We start from the raw sequence: 15,399 nt of genomic DNA, 5'->3' as shown, positions 1-15,399 counted from the left end.
TTGCAATCTGAGAAGGGAGGAATGTTTTGGGGTTAACCATCACAGGCAATTGTAGCAGGGGAAATAATGCTGATATGGAAGGGACTGGGAAGATGTAGACTTTCCCTTTCCATCTAGTTACCACCTTTGTCTTGCTGCAGTCTTTCCAAGACCATCACAACCAAGCAAATTGGAGACCAATGGCATGGAAGATGGGGGAACTGTACAGGGGGCACAGAAGCACCATGAGGCCCCGGGGACATGTGGAGGGGGGAGACACTGTTTCCCAGTAGCTACTTCCCCGTAGAAGAGAAGGGAGACACTCAAGTATTTCCTACATGGAGAAGTGATTGTGTGATAAATAAGGTTTGCAATTTCAGAAGAAAGGGATACTTTTGTCATGTGTGTGCATGCACGCATAGAGGGGAGCACCACATAGCCCCCGCCTCCATCCCAAGCAGCCCCTCCCTCCAGGGGAACTGCTCTCTGCAGTCTAGAGAGAAGCTTTCAGTATGAGGGTTCTCCAGGTCCCCTCTGGAGGCTGGCATCCCTGCCACTGTTCAGGGATGCCAGCCTGTAGCTGGGACCTGGAGATTCCACTTCTGGGGTTTCTTGAAGCCTGAAGAATGTTTCAGGAGTTTCTCAATGGTAAAGAAGTTGAGAAAAGCTGACATAGAGGCCGTAATTGAGAAATCCTCTAACCAATGTTTTCATTTTTGTTTAGAACATACAACAGAGAGAAAGAGTGAAGGGGATGGAGGCAAACTAGTGGAAAGGTCATGGCTTGAAGCCAGGACAGGCTGGCTGCCAGCTGCCAGCGAATGTTGGCCAATCAAAGGCTGTGGAGAAACCTGGAGGATGCCACTGGAGAGAAGGGCAAGAGCCATTCCTGCTTACTGACTGTTTTCCTTGCAGGGACATCCAGGGGTGAGTTTTGGTGAAGTGCGCCTGTAAACCCAGAAGAGATTAGTGACCTTGAAGGAGGTAAGCAAAGATCCCCACCTGCTTCCCTTCTTCCCCTCCTGATCTAAGGTGACCAGATTGTCCCACTTTTGGAGGGATGTCCGGGGGTACCTGGCAAATTGTACTTATGTTGAAATTTTAAAAATATATATTACAATACTATTTTTGCGTTCTATGAAACTTTTTGTTGCTCCATATAGACCAAATTTTTAATCAAGAACCCCCCCCCCCGTCAGTGATGACCCACTTTACCAATGTTAAAATCTGGTCACCTTCTCCTGATCCCACTGTTTAGCCAAGGAGGCTTGGTCAGCTGCCAGCTTGACAGGGAAGTTCCTTCAAGGATATTCCAGCAAGTTGCTTTGGCCAGACGAAATAAAGAGGCAGAATGAAGGAGTCCTGGTGTTCTGGCTGGTTCATTGTGGCAGATTGGTCGACATTCAGTGAAGGAATAACCCAATGGGGAAGCTCCAGTTTCACTGGCACACTAATCCGTGTGGGGTGGGCCCCTGGCTCTGGGTAGTCTTGTCACTCCGCATGCCCTGATGGCCAGGTTGCGGGGAGGAGCTCATTCAGGCAAGAGAGACCCAGTGAGCCCCCTAAACACCAGGGATGAAGGGGGTGGCGTCATTGTTAGCCACCCAGTAGGAATGAATGTATTTGGAAGAGGCAGCCATGCGGACCATGGTGCTCTCTTTCAGGGAGTGGGGATGGGAGGTCAAGGGCCACCCAGAGGGCTGAGGTCAAAACAGCCCTTAGTCCTCCAACTGGCCATTGAACCAGCTGACTGGTTTTCTTTCTCCAGCTGACTGAAGCAAGCTTGCCGATCCAGGCCTTCAGGAGAGGAGGAGAGTTGATAGGGTGAAGAGGGCGATGTGCGGATGGACGGGAGGAAGATCAAGAAGGTAAGTTCTTCCACGAGTGCCCATCCATTTCACACTCAGTCATACTCAGATGGCGCTGTAAGCAAGGGACAGGTGATGCTGGAAGCCTGGTGGGATGCCATGCCTGAAACTCCTGATGATATTGGCTGAAAGAAGCTGGCAGCAGCTACGGGGAGAGGGGATGAATTTTTAGGTTATCGTTTTCACACCTAAGAGGTGTTAGTTGTGATCTGCATTTTTCTTTGAAGATAAGACCTGGGCTGTGGGGACTAGAATATATTATTACTGAAGGTGGGGGGATTTCTTTGAACTTTGAGATCTTTGTCTAAGGCGTTGCAGGGTCTACCTGCAATATTGTGTTCCTGTAAGTTATCTTCCTGAAAATGAACTTCAGAATCTTTTGCTTCAAGTTCTGCATTTGCCTGATTTTGAGGGACCTTTTTATTTATAACTGGGACAGAATCTCAGGGACTGTATGTATCCTAACCCTTATCTCAGGTGCATGACACCTGAGAGATCAATCTAATGAAGGGATTAGCACCTGATATTTGAGAGGGGGAGTCTTAAGGGTGAGGATACAGTCCCTGGGATTCTGTCCCAGTTGCTCTGGGGGGAAATATTAACAGGGAGAATGCTTGCATTGAAACCTATGAAAACATCACCTGACTCTAACGCATTAATGGATCCAAAGTTTAGATTGAACAAAATTAGTGGAACCCTGAATAAAAATCAAGTGTTCATGATCCCTACTCAGCTAACAATACTAATATTAATATGCTAATAATGTAAACTGCACAATGAGACAGTTTTTCTGCTGTTTTTTTTTTAACCAGATGTAGGCACAAGTTTTAAGTGCTATCAACAACACACACCAGCATGTTTCTGTTGTTGTTTGGTGATACAATTAGACAAGATAATGCAAAGATAATGCTATCTGCTGACTCTGTGATCATGATCAATCTTTTAAATCTGCAAAAATAGGACTCCCCACCCCCCACCCCCCACCCCCAACACACACACACACACACACTGATGTTTAGCAGAGGTCTCTGCTCTTTTGCAGAATCTGGATGAGCTATGGTAAGCAGGGATTTTTGCCCTTTTGAAGAGGCAGTCCCAGGTGAAGTGAAAATGCCAGCCCGAGAAGGCCATCTACGGAAGGAAACTGCCGAGAAGCCACCTGCATCTGCATGATAAAGCCAAAGCCGTGGTCTTCTTTAATCATTCTGCTTGCAAGGGCTGTGTTCAGAAGGAGATAAAGCAGCCCCAAGGGACCCGACTATGTCTCCAAAGCTAGATTCATAGGTCTCATCCGCCCCTCGCTCCCGCAGGACGGCGTCAAGCACGACACCTTCGCCAGCTCCATGGAAAACTATTCTGCACTGCCACAAAAGCAGACACAGCCCAGAAGCCCAAGCATGGGCCAAACCAAGATGTATAAGGCAGACACAGGGCCAGGGAGGGGGAACTGCACTGCCTTATGGGAAGAAGGGACAGTGACCAGGAGTAGGCAGTGGGGTGTCTCCTAATCGCCCTGCCACATGCTTCTGGGATGCCATTCTCGAGTTTTTGCCTGAGTTCCCCAAATCACTAAGGCTGCCTCAAGTAGGCTTGCCTGCTTTGGCTTCATTCGGCCACCTCGGCTGGCCTCCTATGAGCCTCTTTGGGCTGCAGTGATCACTGAGGCAGCCGAACTGAGCCGAAGTAAATGTTCCCCCTATCTGCAGAAGGCTGGTCTGCTCACATTGATCCATGCAACCGTAAAGACTTGTCTACTACCGCACATTCTATATGGGACTGCTCTAGAAGACTGTGTCGAAACTCCAGAGGGTATAAATGCAGTAGTCCATCTGTTGTAAGGGTTGAACCTCTGGGATCATATCTTACCTATTCTGCAGCCTTTTAAATGGCTTCCAGTTAGATCTTAAGTCCAGTTCACAGGATAATTATGGTAAATAATGTGGATCTAGTATAACTAAGAGAAGTACTTCACAGTGTCTCATGCTTGTCCTACGGTTGGCCAGAGGCAGTGGACCTTTTTTTAAAACAAGAGTTTTAGGTGGTCTCCCACACTTGTGTCAATATTGTCTTAAGCCCTAGCTAAACTATAAAAATATATATTAATTGTATAACATTTATTACCATACCTCCTCTCCCCCAAATAAACTTGGGGAATTGTAGTTTAGTATGGATACAGAGACAGTATCTCTTATAATCCCCAAATCTGGCTAGTGTTGCTTTCATACATAGGCTTTGGAGTTGGTTGCTTGGGACCATCCATTCGGCATTATCCCCAAATGGCTCTGTATCATCTGTGCCCCCTCTTCCCACTTCCTCTATTAGATATTGCTGGGGGGATTGGAGGCTGGGTTACACCGCTATGTGCTTTGGGATTTTTTATTTCTTGTTATGTGACTTTTACGCTCTAGTGTGTTTTAACAGGGTTTTATTGGGGTTTTATTATGGAAAATTGTACCCTGCCATAAGCCAGTTCCAGGAGTGGTGGGAAATAAGTAGTAGTAGTCGTAGTCGTAGTCGTAGTCGTAGGCTACGTTCCTGATCTTCTGCTGCTTTGAAACAATCTATAACCCTGCTTTATAGACGGTTTTTGTTTCTTTGTTTCAAAAGATTGTAGTTAATTCACATTTGCACTTCATGTGAGTGAAAGTCGTTTGATTTTGAAGGCCCCACCTACATGGATACCATTTTCCTTTCCCTCCCCCCTCACCAAGGCCTTCACCCTACCCCACTCCCCACAATTAGGGGGACATTAAAAAAAAAATCAGTTGCTGGATTGTTATGTCACTATTTATTGCTATGGATTCCTAGCACATTAAAGAGAAAAAAAAGCATTTGCCCCTTTACATTGCAGAGATATAAGAGGAAAGGTACAAAGGTAAGAAGAGCTACACAGAGAATCATCTCCATGTGAAAGCAACCTAGGAAGAAGGCACAGTAGTTCAATCTGATTATGTCTCCAGTTTGGATGATTCAGCGAATCAAGCTTTATAGGCATTCGAAGTACAACGGAGCCCCTTGTCACCTATTTTCTGGGGTGAGGGAGGGTGAAATCAGCCTATAGCAGGCAGAATACCTCCTTCCTGCCATCTTTGAGTCTCTTGTGGAGGGGAGGGGAACCACAATGATTCATCTCTGTATGTCCACTATTTGCATAAGAGCTTTAAGGATGGAGGTCACATTTTGCCCTCTTTCTCTGTCCCATAAACACTCCTTATCAGAGAGTCTATTTGCTTGTACACCAGAGCCCAAAGAAGCAGAACAGGGAAGCACAGGAAGGCAGCAGCCTTTGGAAGATACCCTCCACCAAGGTTGCTCACAATGCCGCAGACAGGAGCAAAATTATAGCTGACAAATTTGGCTGTCGGTACTTGTTCGATCTTCCATTCTGGGGAGGGGGGGAATGATGCAATTACTGGTGTTAACACGGATTGACACCTAGGAAGCCACGGAGAGTCAGAGAGAACTGGAAATGAGCATTCAAGAGCTGGCTTGCATTGCAGAGTAAGAAGGTTGCAAGTGGGAAACTGGAGCCAGGGATGGGTTGAATTGACTTCTGAGCTTCGGTCTCCTACATCAGAAGAAGAGAGTCCTCTTTCAGGAAGTGGAACAGCAGAGGAACCCAGAGGAAGAGAGAGAGACATGTGGTCTGGAAAGGCAACCAAGATAGTGCAGCTGCTACTAGGCTGGGAAGATGGCCTGCTCACTTGATGGACCAGTCCCTCTTGAGGTATGACTTTTGAGTTTAGTGGTCAGACTTCTGCGTTGAATGCAGAAGGTTCCTGATCTATTTCCTGAAGTTAATGAATCTCAAGGCAGCAAGTCTGGGAGAAATAACTTCCTTGAGAAGCTGGAGAACTGCTCCCAGCTACAGTGGACCATCATGAACTTGCTGGACCACCGGGTTGTCAGTCACTTTCATATGTTCATGAGCAACAAAGCATAGCTGTGCTGTTGTACCCTGAGTGCCTCCACCCAGGTCACTTGATGAGGTTGGCAGCAATAGGACAGCAATTAGGGTGGGTGATGCTGGAGTGGACAGCAAGTTGAAGCCAGGTCCTCAGCAGGGCCAGTGACCTCTCGCTTTAGCTGCCCTCTTAGTTGTAGTTCCTGTTGGAAAATTCCTGGGGATTTGTGGATGGAGCTCAGGGAGGGGAGGATCTGGAGAAAAGAGAGGAGGGAATTCAGAGGGGTAGAATACTGTAGACTCCACCCTCCAAAGCAGTCATTTTCTCTAGGGGGATTGATCTCCATAGCCTAGAGATCAATTGTATTTTGGGGATTTTTCCAGGCCCTGCCCAGAGGTTGGCAACCTTCGCATTGCCAAGAAGTGGCTTTGTTAGTTAGCATATTTGGCCTGCCATCCCCCGTGGATGCCAATTATAGCTGTTACATGCTGTCAAGTCACTTCTGACTTATGGCAACCCAAAAAAATTAACAACCTCCAAACCATCCTATCATTGAGAGGCTTGCTCAGGTCTTGCAGACTGACAGCTGTGACTCCCTTGATGGAGTCATTTCATCTCATGTTGGGTCTCTTTCTTGTTTGCCTTCAACTTTCCCCATCCTTATTATCTATTCCAATAATTTCAGTTGTCTTTTGCGATAACCTTAGTTTAGTCATTTTAGGTTCTCGAGAAAGTTCAGACTCCATTCAGTCTCGCACCCACTTGTTTGTCCTTTTGATGGTCCATGTATCCATAAAACTCTCCTCTCGCACCACCTTTCAATTGAATCCATGCTGGTTAACAAAGTTTTCACTGACAAAAATATTCAAGAATGATCTTGAACGCTGTTGGTGAGCTCCAAAAAAATGGGCTTCCTATTTGATTCTGGAAGCTATGGCATTGAGGGTCAAAGGTAAAGGGTCAGACAAGCTGGGTCCTGTTTGTGCACTAATTTTAAGCAATAGGAACCCATAGATGGGTGGTTCTCATAGGGTCCTGAGATTGTTTGTTCCACCCCCACACCACTTCACCAGTCCCAATTTTGGGGTCACTGGACCATCCACTGCTAGAAGGTTCATTGTAATGGTCAGCACAAAAATTATTTAGTTTGAGAGTATAGTCTGATATAGAGAGTATAGTCTGATAGCACCACTGTGAGACACCTTTCCAAGGACGCCAATTCCTGTTATCAAAAGACTGAACAAACAGACTATCTCCCTGAATTGTCTAGCTAACTGTACAAGGGGCAAGAAAGGTTTATGCCAGGACTATGTTTGACTTATATTGCTACAGACAGAAACAAAGGCAAGTTTGTCCACAAAAGAGGGGACAAAAGGAACCAACAAAATGGCATAAAAATAAAGTCTTTTCTCCTTCGTTGTGTATTCTTTCTTGTCACCTTTATTCAAATTCACCGGGTCAAGTCAGAACGGGATCCAGATAACCCCTGTTTTCAAAGACAATGCTTGTCCTCAGTGACTCGTCCCTCTAATCATAATCAGGGGACCCTGGTGGAAACTTGACACAGAGTCCTCATTACAGAGTGGGAGCCTACGGCAGCCGCATTGTACTTTGAATTTGTGACTAAGAACTAATGAACTACCTAAGAATAGAGAAGCTGAACTAATGGATGATTATGATTGGCTTCGACTTTGAAAACGTGAGTTATCTGGATCCTGTTCTGGCTTGACCTAGTGGATTTGAATAAAGGTGACAAGAAAGAAGACTCAACTGTGGAGGAGCGAGTTTATTTTTGATGCCGTTTTGTTGGTTCTTTTCATTTCCTGCCACTAAACCAGAGGTGCAGTGAAATAACCCTTCCAGCTCCAGCTTGCCCTCAATTTTTACCTTTCACCAAGCCTCCTTTTCCCACTTTTTGTGGCTTCATCCCTCCATCCCTCCCTGGCCACGTCCCTTTCCCCTCCCTACCCTTGCGCCTTAATCACGTGCAATGTGGCGGCTTCTGCTTGTAACTTCTAATTGCAAAATTAAGCCCGTACCTGGAGAATGCGGCTGCAGTGGCGAAATTAAATTATTCAAATATCGCCAGGCTATTAATTATGCATGCCCTTCAAATCTTTCATCTCCTGATAAGCTCCAGCAGCTTTGGATAGGTGGGGGGGGGAGAGGATGGGAATGAATGACAAAACCCAAATTAAAACACACACATACAAAAAGTTTCAGGGGAGATTGCGCAGAATTGAATAGTGTTGAAACCAGCTGCAGACGGGGCTTTGGGAAGATGCAGCTGTGAGACAAACTGTGTTGTGTGGCTGCCTTGAGCCAGTAAGAAAACACAAACTGAGGCTACTCTCTTTATTGGGTCCAAGAGGGTACATCTGTAAACTTCATGATAAAAAGTCTATTGCTAAGAATGACTGGCTTGACCAGTCTTAGGATACATAGAGACACACACACCCCGCCCCCACCAATGCATCCCTTTCCTGCCATTTGCTATACCCCCCGGCAGAAGGGCTTTTATCTTCAAAAATCAGTCAGAACAAAGCACAAGCTACATTTGTCTACCAAGTGGCCAAAAGGGGGCAGAGCTATTTGCTAGAGCCATAACATGCAGGACAGGAGAGAACACAGCAAAGGAGATTTCTCCATTTACTGGGAACACGCTGCAGTGTGTGCGTGTGTGCTGAGAGCCAAGTGAGGGAAGGAAGGAGGGAAAACTGGAAAACAAGAGTTGAGACCAATGATCCTAGGACTTTGGTTCACTTTTTACCGGACTCCATGGCGCATAGTAAGAGACGGCATGACACTTGTAAATAGGTTAACTATTTACAGCCTAAGGGAAAGGAGTCTTCTACAAAGAAGTCCCATTGAGCGTGACAGGAGAGAAATGCTCGACCAGCTTAAAAGGAGGAACCTTTTACAACTCTGGAGCCTCTTGTGGCGCAGGGTGGTAAGGCAGCAGAAAAGCTGTCTGAAGCTGTCTGCCCATGAGGCTGGGAGTTCGATCCCAACAGCCGGCTCAAGGTTGACTCAGCCTTCCATCCTTCTGAGGTCAGTAAAATGAGTACCCAGCTTGCTGGGGGGTAAACGGTAATGACTGGGGAAGGCACTGGCAAACCACCCCGTATTGAGTCTGCCATGAAAACGCTGGAGGTCAGACATGACCCAGTGCTTGCACAGGGGATACCTTTACCTTTACAACTCTATAGTTCAACTGAATTTGTCAGCCTTTTTTGGTGACCCTCTTTTTGGCAACAGACCTGGCCCCGTTTCCCTTTTATAGCCGTTGGAGGGATGACATTGTTATGACGTTTCAAGATTCCAGCCTTCTGTTTTCTAAGATGACAAATGTGCTTTCGATTTAATCCCAAATGTATTAAACTGCCCTGAGCCGCATGGAAGGGCGGTAAAAAAATCTACTAAATTAATTAATTAATTAATTAATAAACCAGTTCATGGTGACCCCAGCCACAGGGTGTTCAAGGCGAGAGATGAGCCAATTAACTTTGCCTTCACCATCCTCTTTATAGCAGCCCCAGTCTTTCTTGGTGGTCTCTCAGATTTCAAAAAAAAAGGAGAAAACAAAAAGGAGTTAAATCAGCTGTGGGAGAGAGAGGCCAAGGATCATCCACCTGCCTATCTCAGGAGCTTGTCCCACTGGTTCCCCTTCAGAAAATCTGGCATCTCTACAGGCAACCACCCCTGTCTGACCAAAACAAAGCTGGTAGCTCTTGTCTTGTCTTGTCCTCTGTCAGAGGCAACTGGGAAAATTCTGGACTGCATCAGCAACAGTTACGCAGTGTTTTGTGACCGTAGCAGCCCTCTCAGTGAATGAAACTCCCTATCAGCCAAGGAAAAGTTCCGTCACCCAGCCCAAATCCTGCCTTATGCAGCTTCCATTGGCACAGAAGTTATTTTATAGGAGAGGTGGGCAGCCATGTTGGTCTGAAGCAGCAGAACAAAGTATGAGTCCAGGGGCACCTTGAAGGCCAACCCAGTTTTATTCAAGGTATGAGCTTACCTGTGCAGGCATACTTAAGACTAAGGAAATCTGCTCCAGTCTGAAGGAATATCTGCTTCAATCTGAGGTTCCTGCTGATGAGTTGAACTTTGTTCACCTTTGGGCTGACACTGGACTCAGACTTCTCATATCTGTTTGCTAACTCTGGCATTTGCATGCTTATTTGCGGCAATTCACAGATCTTGACTTACTGCCTTAATCCTATTTTAGCTATTATCTCTTACACATCTTCATTCTAAACCAGCCTTTCCTGGCAATTAAGTTACCTCCCTAACCCACATTTGTAATGGTTGAGGATATTCCTATCTGACAATACACGGGCACAAAACGTTATACCTTGAATACAGCAGTGTTGGTCTTAAAAGTGCCACTGGCCTCAAACTTTGCCCTTTTGTTCAGAGGAGGAAGAGCATCCCGAGCACACGATGGACACATAGAGCATTCACGGATCTCATCCTTGCCTGGACAAATCTCTTCTGTGCAAAAAACAAAAAACAAAAAAACCGTAGCTGTGACCCTGCCCCTCAGCTGTGCAAAAAGAAGAAGAAGAAAACATAGCCGTGACCCTGCCTGTTGGGCCTAGCCTTGAGTTCACATCAGAGAACTAGAAGCTGTGGCTTTGGTGTCCATGTATGCATTATAGATTGCTTTAAAGTAGAAAAGAGATTCTTTGATCTATGGGCCAGCCATGGAAAATACTTTGATCTGTATGCATTCCTCAGAGGCCAAGAGCTGTGTTTGATCCAAGAAATGGACTCCCAGCCTTTAGAAGATGTTAGAAATCCAGGAGTCAGTCTGCCCCTGTGTTGATATGGTAACATAAATATGCACATTTGGCGCTGAATTTTAGAATGTGGAGAGCAAGGTCCAACTAGAAACCCAATTAACTCAACAGAAGCTTGATGGACCCCAAAATATTCAGACATACCCATTTTTTGCCTTTCTTCTACTTTCCTTTGGCTAAGCCCACAATGATTAATTAATGGATTAATCAATGACATGATCAATCATTTGGTGGAGGCCAAATTCAGATAGAGCATAAAGTCTATGGGGTGTATTTTTATTCTGATGCATTATTGAACCAGAGCATGAAATATATGAAGGGCAAAATATCTTGCAGTATTATAAACCATCTTTCATGTACTGCTTTAAATCCACTCCATAAGCCAAACCACTAGGATGCAAACAAACCCAAAATTCACTGAGGGTATCTACAACCAAAGGGGTCACCACTTACCTTTCCTCCTTACTGCTTAAAATTGGCTACCAACTCTTAATAAGCTATGACTCTTATCCATCAAAAATTAGTAGTGGCTAAGGTTGCTAAGGTCCCTTGGATGCAGTGGGGTGGTGTAATTCTGAATGAGTATGCATTGGTCTAGGAACTGCATTACTTAGTACCATAGGGACACTGACTAGTCACAACTAAATGTTGCAGGATTGTAGTCTTCCCAGCATCTCACTGGCAGCTCTCGGGTGCTAACCATGGTCCAAGTCTTGAAGAAATGCAGTTTCCAACACTGGTATTATTTGTAGATGAACACCCAGAAATTACTTCACAGCCAAAGGTAGAAATTACACACCAATCTCTATGGTAAGAAACCAAAGAAACTGATGGAAGTCCTAGAGCATCACAGTAGGCTGTGACATCACTTCCAGGTTTTCAAATGGAAATGATATCACAGCCGCAGGGATGCTGTTTCCCTGCACTTGAATTGATCAGTGGTGGGAAGGGGAGTTGGATTGTCCCCCTAGCAGTGGACAACTGGGTCTAAAGTTCATTCCATTGGGTCTGGTTAGGGTCTAAAGGTCATGAAATGCATTCAGATTGTTTCCTGAAGTTTACAGATTTGGCTGACGATTGCAGAGAGGAGAAATTATCACAGAAACAACAAAGACTGGCATTTATGAATGAGTAGAATTTCTAAGAAGTTATGAGCTGTGCAGGTAGTGTTCATGAGGATGCGCTAGCAAGAGCTGAACTGCTAGATCAAGGCTTTATGTCTGCACAAGCTCATCGGCAAGGCTGAACTCCAAGGCCATGCACGGGGAAGGGGCGTGTGTGTTAGATTAAGTTTAAATCAAAGAAATAATCCAAAAAGCTACTCAGGGAATCAATGAAAACCTATTAACAATGGTACGAGATAGAAAAACAATAGAGTTTTAAAAATGAAATAAAAAGTGAGAAAGTAGTAAGAAGCTTCACAAAGGTTTTGGAATGTACTGTAAAGCCCTTCCCCTTTTAAAAATCCTGTTCTTGGGCTTCCTGAATTTGAACTGCTGTAAAATCAGAGTCCAGTAGCACCTTTAAGAACACCAAAGATTTAATCAAGGCATGAGCTTTCGAGTGCAAGCACTCGAAAGCTCACGCCTTGATTAAATCTTTGTTGGTCTTAAAGGTGCTACTGGACTCTGATTTTATTGTGCTACTTCAGACCAACACGGCGACTCATTTGAATCTTGAACTGCTGTGCATGGTTTCTGAAAAACAGAGAACCGCACAACTCCAGGCTCCTGGGCCTACAGGGATAACATGCAGGTCGACCTGCGGAAGGATCCTGGGTTTAGTTAATCCCATTGGGAACAGAGTTTCTCAGCCTTGCAAATCTAACGGGTCCTCCTAGGCCATTAATCCCATTTGCCTCCAGCCATTTCTGATTCGTCGGACATTATGCCAGAATTATGCAGGCAAAAGGGAGGGGCAGAGCCAGCCTCTAATTGGACTTTATAAAAGCAAGCCAAGTAATGTAATAATAATAAAAAAAAAACATCACCCTATCTTGCTCATCAGTTTAATGGGATCTGTTCTAGCTCTTGAAATAGGAGGGCGCATGCAGTGCAAGGGATGCTGGGAGAGAAGAGGGGAAATTAATGAATCTTCCAGCGCCTTAATGGCACCCTACGGTATCCTCCAAACAAAGATTTACTTAGCCTCAAATGACAGTGAGAAATTGCTGATGCAACAGAAAAGTCGGCCCCGGATCGCGAGGGGATCGTCAGCAGCTCCTGCTAAGTGTCTTCTGCGGATGCAGACTGATGGCATGACCTCAAAGCAAGAGAGGATGTGCAAGTTGCACCCCTCCCCGGCCTCTGTTTTCCCGGTGCTGGTTTTATACCCTTCTATGCCGTAAATTCCCTGACGGGGCCCTCAGTGGGGGCTTGCATTTACGACTTGCCAGGATGCAGGTCCAAGCTGGTGGAAGGAAGTGGGTGTTAATTCAGTGGCTGGAGACACGCAGTATGTTTTAAGAGAGCAGATAGGGGTGCAATAAAAGCACCGTTTCTCATTGTGGGGGGACACACACAGTACAATGCTACAAGATACAAAGGCAATAATGGGAGGGGTGAGGCCATAAGGCTTCTGTCAGCTACTTGTCAGTGCTACAAATCAAAGTCTATTAATTAGGCCAAGGATTCTCAACCTTTTTGAACTTGCAGGGACTTTTTGGAATGCTGACACAAAGTGGGGAGCACATTTCCAAAATGACTAGTGCAGGGGGCTAGTCCACAAAGGTCATTATGAGTGATGAGTCTAGGGTAGCAAACATGTCTCGTTCATTTTGTGCTCAGTGGAAAACCAGTCCAAAAATTCTTTTCAGAAGCATTTCAGTTGGTACAGCTTTGATCATGCACATGGTCCATTGCATTTGGTCTTTCTTTTAAAAGTCTTCTACAGATGAACCCTGGATCCTGGTAAGCATGTTGACTTGGAAGTAAATCTCACAGTGTTGTTTATTCCAAGGTAAGTGGGCATCAGGCTGCAAACTAGAGAGCCAGCTTGGTGTAGTGGTTAGGAGTGCGGACTTCTAATCTGGTGAGCCAGGTTTGATTCTCCTCCTCCCCATGCAGCCAGCTGGGTGACCTTGGGCTCATCACAGCACTGATAAAGCAGTTCTGACCGAGCAGTAATATCAGGGCTCTCTCAGCCTCACCCACCTCACAGGGTGTCTGTTGTGGGGAGAGGAAAGGGAAGGCGACTGTGAGCCGCTTTGAGACTCTTTTGGAAAGAAAAGAGCAGCATATAAGAACCAACTCATCATCATCATCATCATCTTCTTCTACAATATTGAGTCCATGCCTTATTTGTTGATGGATCTTACACCAAGTCATGAAACTGATTCATATGCCCCAATATTCTGATTGCTCTGCCTTGTCTGGCCAAGGTTAGCCCAGATTCATCAGATCTTACAAGCCAAGCAGGATCAGCCCTTGTTAATACTCAGCTGGGAGATCACCAAAGAAGTCCAGGGTTGCTAGGTAGAGGCGGGCAATGGCAAACCACTTCTGTTCATCTCTTGCCCTGAAAGCCCTACAGAGTAAGCATAAGTCAACTGTAACTTCATGGTGCTTTATACCAATATTCTGACTAGCAGCCACTCTTCACCATCTCAGGTAAATCCCTTCCAAACCTATCAGAGATCCTTCAAGTGGAGATGCCAGGAATCAAGCCCTTGGGCTTCTACGTCCAAAGCTCTGCATTCAAGCAATGCAATTGCTGTCCTCCAGTCAGAAGACTATCACCCATCACAATAGAGGCACATTACAGCTACTTCTCCCTTCGCTCGGATGACTCCTCTCTTCCCAATAGCAGCTCATTGAGCTGCAGTTGGCCCACCTCCACCTTCACAGCAATGTCTGCCAATAAACACATCAATGGCAATTGGCATTACTTGGGCGGGTAACACTGAGCAATGTCATGATGTGGCCCAGAATACGGAGAGACGGCTGCCTTGCTGGTATGCAACAATGGAGCTGACTAGGAATGGTTAACGTTTGACAAAGAGATTTAAGTGAACACAATCAGATTGAAGCATATGTTCAGAGGAAGGAAAGAGAATTAATGTGTTTGGACAGAGTCTCGGAACAGAGTCTTTGTAAGGCAAACTAGCCAAAGTGCCAAACTCCGGGAGGGAAAGGAATAAATGGCTACCCATTGATTTGGAGTTTCAGTTGCATCTTGCAGTTCCAAAACCTCTTTTAATGATCTCACACAGACCTCCAATGGCTATTTCCCACTATGGATGCATCTATGTGGATGATATGCTTTAAACAAAAAAGATATACATGTCGGGGGACTCTCTCCCAAAGAACATTTCTCACAGTCACCAGAACTGAGAAATCCTGACTGCCCAAAAGCGAATACTGAAGTCATTCAGACGACAAATATTTATTATTGCATTTTTATACCATCCTCCCCAAAACTAGTAAAACATACCGTTTCATAGCAAAAATAAAATCAATAAATATTTTTAAATCATTTCCTGTCCTTTACTGGCCTGGAGCATCTCTTTCCTTCCAGCAGTGGGTCAGGTGCAGGTGTGGGTGGGAGAAGTCCTAAACTCAAGGTTTCCAATATTTTGGCATTGCAAGAGCTGTATTTCAGTGCATAGGGAGGCCAGGTATGTTGATGGATTCTGGGCCTCAATCACAGGCCCAGCAGAACAACTCTCTTGCAGGCCCTACAGAACTGTTTTAGGTCCCACAGGGCCCTGATCTTCTCCGGGAGAGCGTTCCACCAGGCTGGTGCCAGAGCTGAGAAAGCCTTGGCTCTGCTTGAAGTCTATTTTGCTTCTCTGGAGTCAGGGACCTTTAGTAGCTTTTTGCATACTGCAGCATAAGCTCCTTT

The 15,399-nt window shown here is 45.5% G+C and overlaps 1 long non-coding RNA gene across 1 annotated transcript; it reads left to right on the top strand.

Moving 5' to 3' along the window:
* The first annotated feature begins 796 nt into the window (after positions 1 to 796).
* LOC143837534 (uncharacterized) lies at positions 797 to 4,614 on the top strand. The gene is made up of 3 exons (XR_013231005.1): positions 797 to 963; positions 1,748 to 1,847; positions 2,890 to 4,614. It is a non-coding gene; the product is annotated as an uncharacterized LOC143837534 (long non-coding RNA).
* Positions 4,615 to 15,399: the final 10,785 nt, after the last annotated feature.

This window comes from Paroedura picta, chromosome 5 (genome assembly GCF_049243985.1).
Source record: "Paroedura picta isolate Pp20150507F chromosome 5, Ppicta_v3.0, whole genome shotgun sequence".
Taxonomy (NCBI): Eukaryota; Metazoa; Chordata; class Lepidosauria; order Squamata; family Gekkonidae; genus Paroedura; species Paroedura picta.
The sequence above is the reverse complement of the archived record's forward strand: the minus strand, read 5'-3'. Positions and strand labels throughout refer to the sequence as shown.